General features: G+C 43.5%; 1 pseudogene; it reads right to left on the reverse strand.

Moving 5' to 3' along the window:
* Nucleotides 1–9,645: 9,645 nt before the first annotated feature.
* On the reverse strand, nt 9,646–9,736 carry LOC147002882 (U6 spliceosomal RNA; annotated as a pseudogene).
* Nucleotides 9,737–10,827: the final 1,091 nt, after the last annotated feature.

Here is a 10,827-nt window from a genome sequence, read left to right on the forward strand (position 1 = left end):
TGTCCTAATGCTTTGGACTTTAAAAACAATTCCTCATGTTGTAGTGACACCCAACCACAACCCCCCACCCCAGACAGTGTTTATTTGTGTGGCCCTGGACGTCCTGGAATTGCATTCTGTAGACCAGCTTCAAACTCAAAGATCTGCTGCCTGCCTCTGCCTCCCAAGTGATAGGACTAAAGGTGTGCACAACTACCATGTGACTACAGAATTAATTTTGTTGCTACTTTATAACTGTAATTTTACCACTGCTATGAATCATATTTGATATGTGACCCCTGTGAAAAAGTCATTCGACCCCCAAAGGGGTTGCAACCACTGTTATAATGAGAAGTTCTGTTCTTTCTATGCAGGATTTATACAGAAGCAGTCTTCCAAATTCTGAAACCTGATGCCCATCACATACTTTGGGCTGAGAAAAGAAAATCAAACATTTGTTTGATGTAGCCTCCCTCAGCCTTGAAGCAGGCTGATCCAGACTTTGACCTTGCTGCCACTAAGAAGGAGATTACCTAGGGTAGAGCCTTCTGACCTTGATGGCTCTATTTGCTCTTCTCCAAGACTCTGCTTTCCCACTGAAAGGTCCTTGAGATGGTCCACAGACACACCCTGTAGATCGGCTACTGACTGGTCTTCCCCCTTATAAGCACACTCTCTTAATAAACTCGGGGGCCTAGAACAGAAACGTTTCTTGGCCTCCATTATTTTTCTCGCCATTTCCTTCTATACAGCTCTGGCCTCCCACTCAGGAATCCAGTTAGTGTGGCCGCAGGCGGCTACAGTTTGAAAATCAAAGTTTAAAAATTTTTATTTAATTTTGTTTTTTTGAGACAGCATTTCTCTGTGTAGCCTTGGCTGTCCCAGTACTCACTATGTAGACCAAGCTGATCTTAAACTCAGAGATCCCAGTGGGAATGGGGCATCCCTTTAAACCCAGCACTTGGGAAGCAGAGGCAGTCAGATCTCTGATTTCTAGGCGAGCCTGGTCTACAGAGTGAGTTCCAGGACAGCCAAGAAAAATCTTATCTCAAAAAACAAACAAACAAACAAACAAACAAAACTAAGCAAAACCCAAACAAAGCAAACATAAAGACAAAATGAAGGTGTGTACCACCATTATTGCCTGGCCAATTTTTTTTCTTCCTGTTACATTTGGGGTCAGGGTGGGGATTGGAAAGAGTGTATGTTTGAGTGTTCATTGTGGGTTCCTAATGTGGGTCAGGAAACGATTTATGAGAGTCAGTTCTCTCCTACCATGTAGGTTCCAGGGATCATATTCAAGTCATTAGGTTTTCAGCAGAAGCCTTTGCCAACTGAGCCATTCCTATCCCTGTTATTATTATTGTCATTATACTACTGTGTATGTATGTATTATGATATGAGTTATATGAGTCATGTGCATGTGTGGGGGTTAGAGGACACACTTGTGGAGTCAGTCTCTCTTTGCACCTCATGTGTATTCTGGGACTGACCCCAGGTTGTCAGGCTTGCACAGCAAGCACTTTTATCTGCTGAGCCATCTCACTGGTCCAACTTAAATGTTCAGAAGAGAAAGCTATCTACAATACCACTATGTGGCAAATGATTAATTGTACTTGGAGTGTTACTTTCAATACATAACTACTTCTCATGGATTTGCCCCATTACAATTGTTAGCATACAGTTTTGTGTGTGTGCATCCTTATAGGACCTTTATATCGTAGCTGTGTAAAACCACTACAGTGAACATTTGGGGTTTTCTACTCATGGCACAATGAAAGTAGGCAAAGAGCATGCTGCCTTTGATAGGACAGAACTCCTCTGCTGTAGCCTCACTTCTTCCTCAGTCTCTGTGATAGCTAATATTGTCAACTAGACAGCCTCTAGAATCTAGATGCTAGCACACAAGCCTCTGGACATGCCTGTAAGGATTGTCCACACCAGGTAAACTGAGAAGTGAAAACCCACCTTAACTGTGGATGGTAACTTTCCATGAGTAGGGGCCTGGAACACAATAGAGTAGGTGAGGTAAGCACCAGCAAGACATTCCTGTCTGCTTCCTGACTGAAAACAATATGACTGGCAGCTTCATACCCTACCCACAGTGCCTTACTCTGGAACTCTCTTAATTTGTTTGGTTTTTTGTTTGTTTGTTTTTGTTTTTGTTTTGATTTTTTGGTTTTGGTTTTGTTGTTGCTGTTGTTTTGTATTTTTTTCAAGACAGGGTTTCTCTGTGTAGCCCTGGCTATCCTGGAACTCACTCCCTCTGTAGACCAGGTTGGCCTTGAACTCAGAAATCCACCTGCCTCTGCCTCCCAAGTGCTGGGATTAAAGGCTGGCACCACCACTGCCCGGCTCTTAATTTGTTTTTTTTGTCCGGTATTTTGTCCCATCAATTGCAACAGTAAATACAGAGAAGTGGGCGGTTGCAGAGCTTGTGGTTCAAAGGCTTTCAGGACTTTTTGTGGAAGGAATATGAAGAGTTTGGAACATTTGGCTGGCAAAGTCCTTGGCTATTGTACACATAGCTTAATGGGCCATTTCACTATAAGCTTGGAAGAAAAACTGTGCTTTTAATCCTAACACTCAGGAGGCAGAGGATCTGTGGATCTCTGAGTTTATGGCTCCTCTGGTCTACAAGTGAAGCAGGAATAATGAAGGGCTGCTGAACCTAGAAAGGGGGAAATGTTGAGGTTGGTCTGGTGCTGCTATGTATTCAAATGCTAAATTCTGTACCCCAGATCTTAGGATGAATCCCCACATATATCAGCTTTTGTTGTGAAAAACCTGCTTCTCAATTTTTAAAACTATTGGCTATATAAAAGTGGTGACAGCATGCTAGGCAGTGGTGGCATACGCCTTTAATCCCAGCCCTTGGGAGGCAGAGGCAGGCAGTTTCTGAGTTTGAGGTCAGCCTGGTCTACAGAGTGAGTTCCAGGACAGTCAGGGCTACACAGAGAAACCCTGTCTCGAAAAACCAAACAAAAAAGAGGTTTAGTTCAGAGTAAGAACAAAAGCAAACCTGATGGAGCTGCCATAATGAGGACTACCAATTACTAGGGAGAATAGAGGGCGGCAGGGTTTGAGTTACCTGGCTGGGGGTTGCAGGTAGGGACCACAAGAAGGAAGGAGAGAGAGGAGAAAAGGAGGAACAAGGAAGAAGATGGAGAGAACTGGTGTCCCTTAGATGTGATGGACCAGGACGTATGCCCAAATGAAATGCACTCCCAGGATGGACTGCTGGAACAGAAGTAACCCAGCCAAGGATTCTCTGTGTAGCCCTGGCTGTCCTGGCACTCACTTTGTAGACCAGGCTGGCCTCGAACTCAGAAATCCGCCTGCCTCTGCCTCCCGAGTGCTGGGATTAAAGGCGTGCGCCACCACGCCCGGCCCAGCCAAGGTCAAACAGCAAGTACTTGGGTAACACAGCTAGCAAATGGTCTAGTGAATAGAAATACAGAGGCCAGGCATGGTGGCGCACGCCTTTAATCCCAGCACTTGGGAGGCAGAGGCAGGCGGATTTCTGAGTTCAAGGCCAGCCTGGTCTACAAAGTGAGTTCCAGAACAACCAGGAAACTGTCTGTATACAGAGAAACCCTGTCTCGAAAAACAAAACAAAACAAAAAGAAATATAGATTAGGGGCAAACCCTGAGTAATTGTGCTAGAGCTGATTTTAAAATACATAGAACTCTGCCTTGATTATTGGGGAGTTGGATGGGTCATATTAATAACGAATAGAGTTTATTAAACTCCATTTATAACTTGTGATACTCCACTTTATTTTTTAAATGTGTGTGTGAGAGAGACAGAAACAGAGGGACAGTAACAGAGAAAGAGAGAGAGCAAGTGAGTACAGGTGTCCTTAGAACCCAGAGATATCAGATCCCCTGAACCTAGAATTACAGGTTGGGTTATTGTATGATGGGAATTGTATTCAGGTCCTCTGAAAGGACAAGATGAGCTCACCACTGAGCCATCTTGTCAGCCCTCCATCCGATTTTTTGAGACAACTTCTCTTACTGAATCTGAAATCTACCATTTCAATTAAATTGGCTAGCCCTCAAGCCAGTTTATCTCTGCTTTCCCAAGCATTCCACTAGGCCAGATTTTTACATGGCTGGTGGGCATCCAAACTCATGCTTGTGTAGAAAGGACTTTGCTGGTTGAAATATCTCCTTAGGCCCCTTATCCATTTTACAACATCTTTTGGTAATAATTACTTTTTGTATAATTCAACAAGAAGTTTTGCCAGGCATTCATGCCATACACTGCTTTGACCTTTGAGGACTAACAATGGACGAGGGAGGCATAGTCATCACTCTCTGCTGGGCTTTGCTCTCCAGTCAGAGGCCTGACAAAACAATACCTATGTGCTTTATAATTCAGGGAGGATGGATAACATGTCTTATGGAAAAAAACAAAACAAAATGAAGCTTTTCCTACTAAAAAATTAAAAGATAAACAGAGGGCAGGAAGAAATTAAAAGGTGAAAGCAAGAGGATCAGAAATTCAAGACTGTCCTCAGCTTCATTGTCAGTTTGAGAGCAGCACAGAACACATGAAATCATGTCTCAAAGATAGATAGATAGATAGATAGATAGATAGATAGATAGATAGATAGATAGATGATAGATAGAACACGACATCAAAGTCTGATCTGTTCAGATAAACTGGTCTCTTTAGAGATCCTTTTGATGGAAATGCAGAAGACAAGGTCTTCTCTATGTAGACCTGTCTGGCCTGGAATTCCTTTTGTCCACACAGTATACCCTTTTTTCTACACACCTTGTAAATATTCATTGCAAGGAGTTATTGGTATGTTTCAAGGCCTCTGGCTTCTGTTACACTATCTATACTGGATCCTTATGGGGACTCCTCTCAGACATCCTGTTGTTGCCTTGTGTCATAGAGATCCTGCAGCTGTAGACCTGCAGGACCAGCCCTTTCATGTGCTCCAGAAGATAGATCATAGATAGGGTAAATGTTAGAGTGGACCAACCCAAAGCCCTGGAACTGGGTCTGAGAGGCTGAGTGGATCAGCTTGCCAGTTCACCTGCACCAACTGGGTGAGCTCTCTAGTACTGCCTCAGCTAGCTCACCCAGTGGTGTAGCCAGCAAGGAGCAGAGTCAGCTCTCCTGCTCTCAAGGCCAGCTCACCCATATCTCCACACCAGGGCCAGCTTTACTGTGCTGCCCATGTGAGCTACAGGGCTTGATCTCCTAAGAGCTGCTTTAGCCTCTCAATTTCAGGAATTACAAGCATGAGTCACCATACTTGGCTCAAAGCCTAAACAGTTTGGACTCTCGTCCAGCACCCTCCCTACCCATATAAATAAAAAAGCAGCTGGAAATGCCTGTATTCTTTTCATACGCAAGTGATGTCAAGCCAAAGAATTTGGCTTGGCTGGTTACCCTCAATTGGAGCTGTCATTCTCCCTCTTATACTGCTGTGACCATATTTGAAGGTGCCCCTCCATAGTGTAGCTTCATTCCAGCCCATCAGCTGCTTTCCAGGCATCTCACTGACTTCTGGTAGCCTTGTCTGGTGCTGCCTGGATATTAGCACTTAGAAATGAGTTCTAAAGCCAGGCTTGGTGGCATATGCCTATAATCCCAGCACTCTGGATGTGGAACAGAACCTTATTGGAGTGGGGCAGAGAGGGCCGGGCAGGCACTGACTCTCTCTAAATGTCTGGCTTGGGCCACCACATTCTTATCTATTTTTAGGACAACATCCTTTCTTTGGCTCCCTGAGAAACTGCTCTTCTTTTTCTGTTCCTAAACTGTTTCCACTCCTACTTTAGACTAAGGCATCTGTACACGGAAAACGCAAAGTTTAGGGTTCTAGTCCCCCCCCCACACACACACACACAGTTAAAGTGCTGGTTATGCTAAATTGCCTTGGCCAAAGAAGTAAAGCTGAATATCAGTAACACAACTTGCATGTACCTTAGTATTACAAAACAAAACAAAACAACAAAATAAGACATGGTCTCTTACAATCAAGGCTGGCCTTGAACTCACAGTGCAGCAGAGGTTGGTCCTGAATAGATGAGAACTTTTTTTTTTTTTTTAGTGTTTAGCTTTGGGCCTTGCTGTAAAGCTAAGGCTGGTCTAACTTACAGAAGTGGTTCAGCACTACTCTCTCTTTTCACGCTTCTGTGGCTGTGAGAAAATCACAAGTTCCTTGACAATAGATCTTTCTATGGCTACCAGGCTCAGACCTGCTATAATAATTCCCTTTGCATACCTAGTGATAAAGGTATGCGTGGGGAGGTCACTTCAAAGTAGCTTGAAAGCCAAATGAAGGGGCTGAGTGTGGTGACACATGCTTAGTAATTCTAGCACTTCAGAGACCGAGGCATGAGAACGAAAAGTTCAAGGCCAGCTTGGGCTACCTGTCTCAGGAAATGAGAAAACAAACAAGAGCTGATCAATGTAATGAAAAGAATGTTGAATGTGATGACTTAGATTGACAGAAGACAAAACTAGGGAATAAGAGGGGCTGTGGATGGAACTCGGTTGGTAGAGTGCTTGCCCAGAATTCCTAGATTTGATCCCTAGAACCTCACAAAACTGGCAGGAAACAGTGATCTCAGCACTCAGGATGTAGAGCAGGGGGTGTCAGTAACTTTTCAGCCATCCTCAGCTACATAGCAATGTTGAAGACAGCCTAAGCTGTATATGACCCTACTTCAAAATCAAAACACCTAGGTGAAAAATAAGTCTATTTAGGGATGCTGGTGAAAGAGAAAGAAAGGTGAAGAAATAAAGAATTGTTGGGCTGGGGATGTAGCTCTGTAGTGTGTGCCTAACATGCAGACATTAAGCTCTGAGTTCCATCCTCACCAAAAAAACTGCTCTAACCATCCATGTCTGTGTCTTTTGATGGACAAGCATTTTCAGGTGCCAAATGTGAGCATTTTAGAACTGCTGGGACAAAAGTTGGCTGTTGGCTTAGTTGTATGAGAAACTGCCAGTTTTCCAGAGCTCTTGAATCATTTAATCATTTAACATTCCCAACAGTAATCTGTAAACACCTCTTTTTTTTTTTTTTTTTTTTGGTTTTTCGGGACAGGGTTTCTCTGTGTAGCCCTGGCTGTCCTGGCACTCACTTTGTAGACCAGGCTGGCCTTGAACTCAGAAATCCGCCTGCCTCTGCAGGCGGATTTCTGAGTTCAAGGCGTGGTGGCGCACACCTTTAATCCTCTGCTGGGATTAAAGGTGTGCACCACTACGCCCGGCACTGTAAACACCTCTTATCCCTTGAGAAACTAAGTCAGGAGGGAAAAACTCTTTTAATTCACCCGTTTATGACTTTGGGTTTTTCGCCATTTTCTCAGAGAGCTCCATTTCCTCCTGCTATCATCTTCCAGCAGTTCCTACATTCCAAGTCTGCGGATGGCAAAGCGCTTAATTTTGTTGGTCAATAATGACATCGTTTCACCTCCACTTTTTTTCTTTCTTGATATAGTCTAATGATGTTTCATGTCTTCTTGTTCATGCTGTTATTTTTTTTTTTGAGGAAGTTGGCTCTGTGCATGCCTGTATGTGTGCTTTCCTATACATGTGTATCACATGTGTGAACAGAAACTAGAAGAGGGCATTGACTCTCCTGAAACTGGAGGTTCAGATGGCTGTGTGCTCCCACTGAGTGTTAGGACTACACCCAGTTACTATGAAAGGACAGCATGTGCTTTTACCTGCCAAGGCAGCTCTCCATCACCCTGTACTTTATCCCTGTACTTTAATTTTTGAGACAGTGTCTCTCACAGGATCAGAAGTTCACAGATTTGGCAAGACAAGCAAGCATCAAAGATTCTCTTCTCTTGTCTTTGTCTCCCCAGTGCTAACATTACAGGTGAGCCATCATGCCTATTTTTTTTTTTTAATTAGAGAGCTGGGATCCAAATGAAGTGTCTAGTGCTTGCCTTTTTTCTTTCTTTTTTTTTTTTTTTTTGGTTTTTCGAGACAGGGTTTCTCTGTGTAGCCCTGGCTGTCCTGGCACTCACTTTGTAGACCAGGCTGGCCTCGAACTCAGAAATCCACCTGCCTCTGCCTCCCGAGTGCTGGGATTAAAGGCGTGCGCCACCACGCCCGGCTTTTCTTTCTTTCTTTTCCCTTCTCCTCCTCCTCCTCCTCCTCCTCCTCCTCCTCCTCCTCCTCCTCCTCCTCCTCCTCCTCCTCCTCCTCCTCCTCCTCCTCCTTCTTCTTCTTCTTCTTCTTCTTCTTCTTCTTCTTCTTCTTCTTCTTCTTCTTCTTCTTTCTCTCTCTCTCTCTCTCTCTCTCTCTCTCTCTCTCTCTCTCTCTCTCTCTCTCTCTCTCTTTCTCTTCTGTTTTCTTCTTTTCTTTTGGTTTTCCAGACAGGGTTTCTTTGTGTAGCCCTGGCTGTCCTGGAACTCACTCTGTAGACCAGGCTGGCCTAGAACTCTTTCTGATTCTGCCTCCACCTGACTCTGTCTCCCAAGTGCTGGGATTAAAGGCATGTGCCACCACCGTCTGGCATTCCCTTTTCTGAAACAAGGTTTCTCTGTATAGTTCTGGATGTCCTGTAACTTACTCTATAGACCATGTTGGCCTCAAACTCAAAGAGATCTGCCTGTTTCTGTCTCCCAAGTGCTGGGATTAAAGGCATGTGTCACCACCTCCCTCTTGTTCTTCTTAGTTGACTAATCTATCTCCCCAGCCCAGAAGCTCTCTGTGGTCATTGTCATCTTCATCATCATTGTGTTCCTCCTTTCAACTTCTTCCTCCCTTTCTTTTCTTCCTCCCTTTCTTTTCTTTCTTTCTTTCTTTCTTTCTTTCTTTCTTTCTTTCTTTCTTTCTTTCTTTCTTTCTTTCTTTCTTTCTTTCTTTCTTGTAGTTCAGGCTAATATTGAATTTGCTTTTTAAGTTTTCCTTTATTTTTACCATACCTGTAGTTAAGTGAACTTTTTGCTATTTGGCCTTGTGTTTACTGGACAAGTGGTCAATCACTAAACAACTTTTCCTCCTCTTTTGTTGTTGTTTTGCAATACTAGGAATTACACCTTGGGCCACACACTTTAGTCCAGCACACGACCAAATTCCTAGCTCACTTTTTCTTTTATATACTTGTTGTATACATGTACACTCATAACACTGCATTAGTGTAGAGGTCAGAGGATCATGAGTGTAAATTAGTTATTTCCTTAAACCTCGTGGGTCCTGGAGATCCAACTCAGATGATCAGTAATGACCTTTATCCACTGAGTATCTCACTAGTGTTTCTCTCTCTCTCTCTCTCTCTCTCTCTCTCTCTCTCTCTCTCTCTCTCTCTCTATCTATCTCTTTTCGAGACAGGGTTTCTCTGTATAGTCCTGGCTGTCCTGGAACTCACTCTAGACCAGGCTGGCCTCAAACTCAGAAATCCGCCTGCCTCTGCCTCCCAAGTGCTGGAATTAAAGACGTGCGCCACCACTGCCTAGCATGTTTTTTCTCTTAATTAGGGCAAATGTTTGGACTTGGAGCCAAGCCTTATGATTGAAGATTCCAGCAACAGTACTTCATAGGTTTTCTCAAACTTTCCCACCCCTCTCTCTACTTGCCTACTCTCCTCACAAACTTATCAGTTTACCCTGTAACTAGAATAAATTCTTATTCCCCTGAGGGGTGAGAGTTGCTTTGTGTTGACAAACTACTATACTAACATTATTAGATATCACACATATGTTCATTTTTTTTCTAATCTTCTCTGTATCATTCCAATTTTAGTATATGTGCTGCCAAAGCGAGCACATATGTTCACTTTTTATGTTTTATTTTTTTAAAGATTTATTTATGAGTACACTGTAGTTGTGTTCAGATACACTGGAAGAGGGCATATCAGATCTCATTTGTGAGTCACCATGTGGTTGCCGGGAATTGAACTCAGGACCTCTGGAAGAGCAGTCAGCGCTTTTAACCACTGAGCCATTTCTCCAGCCCCATGTGTTCACTTTTTTTTTTTTTTTTTGGTTTTTCAAGACAGGGTTTCTCTGCAGCCCTGGCTGTCCTAGAACTCACTCTGTAGACCAGGCTGGCCTCAAACTCAGAATTTCACCTGCCTCTGCCTGGAAAGTGCTGGGTTTCAAGGTGTGCACCACCATGCCGGGTCATGTATTCACCTTTTATAAAATGATTTTTTTTTTGCTTTTTAATTTTAATTTTATTAATACTACACTTACTGCTGTGTGCTTGAATGTAATGTTGAAATCAGAGGACGCCTGGGCGGTGGTGGTGCATGCCTTTAATCCCAGAATTTGCGAGGCAGGCAGATTTCTGAGTTCAAGGTCAGCCTGCCAGCCTGGTCTACAGAGTTCCACGACAGCCAGGGCTACACAGAGAAACCCTGTCTCGACACCCACCCCCCCCAAAAAAAAAAAAAAAAAAAGAAATCAGAGGACAACTTCCAAAAGTTAGTTCTCACCTACTGCCATTAGGTCTCAGAGACCGGAATATGCCTGTCAAGTTTAAGAGACAAATACTTTTACCCACTGAGCTGCCAGTTCTCTAGATATCAGATTATTTCTTCTAAGTGTAATTACTGCTTAAGAACAATCCAATTCCCCACTTCCCCCTTTATGTCCAAATTTTAAAATACACTGCCAAGTTACTTTCACGAAGAAATTCCCCATTATTTCCTTCGATACCTGCTTTTAAAAAAGATAACGAGGGGCTGGTGAGATGGCTCAGTGGGTAAGAGCACCCGACTGCTCTTCCGAAGGTCAGGAGTTCAAATCCCAGCAACCACATGGTGGCTCACAACCATCTGTAACGAGATCTGGCGCCCTCTTCTGGAGTGTCTGAAGACAGCTACAGTGTACTTACATATAATAAATAAATAAATC

The sequence above is a fragment of the Mus caroli genome, unplaced genomic scaffold, assembly GCF_978045245.1.
Source record: "Mus caroli unplaced genomic scaffold, Mus_caroli_1 scaffold_8, whole genome shotgun sequence".
Lineage (NCBI taxonomy): Eukaryota > Metazoa > Chordata > Mammalia > Rodentia > Muridae > Mus > Mus caroli.